Source organism: Pinus tabuliformis, chromosome 2_1 (genome assembly GCF_031772625.1).
Source record: "Pinus tabuliformis cultivar Carrire ecotype Pingquan chromosome 2_1, CPIR1, whole genome shotgun sequence".
Taxonomy (NCBI): Eukaryota; Viridiplantae; Streptophyta; class Pinopsida; order Pinales; family Pinaceae; genus Pinus; species Pinus tabuliformis.
In genome coordinates, this window is record NC_142299.1 from 646,160,242 (window position 1) to 646,162,208 (window position 1,967).

Genomic DNA, 1,967 nt, shown 5'->3' on the forward strand with positions numbered 1-1,967 from the left:
AAAGCAATAATATAAAATTTCAAAAAAAACCAAAAAAAAAAATTGATAAACACTGATCACTAATATAAAATGACACAAAAAAAACTTAATAAACACATATCACTAATATAAAAGACCATGCCATGTATAAGTAATTTCAATATTCCATCCTTACCATCCTCTTTCCAGATAGGAGGTTTTGATTGGTGAATAACTGAGGCTTTCCCCTATGGCATTAAGGCTAGGCGTTAAACTATACCCATCCCAGGATTGTAGGCAAAATAGGATTTCAACATTTATTTGTATGTTGATGATTCTTTTATGCTAATTTTAGTAGCCATAACAGTAGCAGTGTTCCTGTATTTTGTTCTCTCACTGTGGGTTTCAACTCCCCTTATTTTATTTCAACCAACTTTGATTGCAGGATTATGCTCGGCATTATGCTAGGGGATTGGCTATTGTTAGAACTTAATTACTGAATTTGCAATGGAGGAATTGTGTAATTGAATCCTTCATACTTATAATTTGTGCAAAGAAAGATGACCAACTAGCAACACATTCTGTTGCAACTTATCTTTAGGTAGCTGGACTTTGCATCTTTGTTTTTTCCTTTGTTGTATAAAATGTTGACTGTTTGCACATTCTTCTTCATTAGTAAGCTTATGTCAGTTGTCACATAAAATTGACTTACAGAGTGTTGTGTTGAGTTCTGTATGCTATTCTAGGTTCTATTTGCATCTCTGTTCAAGATCAATGTTATCCAGTAGGACCTTTTAGACCTAAAAGGAAAAAACTAAGTGCGAATTTGAAATTGTTTCTTTTAGATTGCAAATAATTGGTGGTTGTTGTCATAGTTAAAATTTCCTAAGTTTGTAGTTCTACTTTTTCTTTTTACCTTGATCAATTTGGGAAAGCTATTAACACCATTTTTTGGCATTCCCTGCAAGCTTCCACCACCCATCATTTCATCGTTAGTATATAGTAAAAGAAAAGATGACTGTTTTTGCCTGTGTGGGAACACGGCTTCATTTCTCAGTGCTTTTATCAACTTAGAATTTTCCTTCATCTCTAGTTGAACATCCTTGCTATGCTATTTGGTCTCTCTGGTTCTCATAAAATAAAGCAGGGGTGCGGTGGTACTGGGAAAGGGGGGCAAATAGGAGAAATAGACAAATTGGGAAAGGTCTGCATCTAACATTGGCTGTCATTGACAGAGTCTAGCTTTCTGAAGAAAGTCCCAAGGCAGCAGAAATGGATGCAGAGCTTCTATATATATTCCCCAGTTCAAGAGTCACAATAATGAAAAGGGAGTGAGTGTACTTAGAACTGTTGACACTAGTAGTTTAATTCTTGTTCCAATTCTTTTTGTGCAAGATAACTCACTTTATGCTACAACACAATAGATGTCATGGAAAACTGGTTACCTTACACTACCTGTGCAGGTGTTTTTCTGATTGGCATGGAACTCACTCAAGGAGGTTCACAGCTCTACAAAATTGCAGGAAAGAATCTAGTTTGCAATGAAACGTGTTTGGCCTGTGACCTGGACGGTAATTACTTAAAAGAATTTCTTCCTATTAGGAAAAATGAGTTGGCAAAATTGTTAATTGGCATCGAATATTTTATCATATGTTTGTAGGGATTCTAGCAAGTTCTATGGGTTAGTTTTGCCAAGTACTGAAAAGTAATACATTTTTTTTTCAATGTCAATTTGAAATGGACCAGTAAATATTGGTGCCATGCTTTAGTGTTTTAGAGATCATTTTCTATTTATGTCCTAGTGTTTAAACAACTATGAGATAGAGAAATTCGTCTTTCTCTGAAGAATTTTCAACTTCAAAAGAAGTCAAAATGGCACAAATATTTTTTGTTTTAGGAATTCTCCAACATTTGTACCTCACTCTGCTCAAGTGGGATCATATTAGAATATCTGAAAACAAATATCTAAACATTTTAATACTCACAATAAATTCCATTGTAGACCTTGA

At 34.3% G+C, this 1,967-nt stretch overlaps 1 long non-coding RNA gene across 1 annotated transcript; it reads left to right on the forward strand.

The window, feature by feature from the left end:
* Positions 1-1,101: 1,101 nt before the first annotated feature.
* LOC149202235 (uncharacterized) lies at positions 1,102-1,475 on the forward strand. The gene is made up of 2 exons (XR_016253508.1): positions 1,102-1,289; positions 1,422-1,475. It is a non-coding gene; the product is annotated as an uncharacterized LOC149202235 (long non-coding RNA).
* The last annotated feature ends 492 nt before the right edge of the window (positions 1,476-1,967 follow it).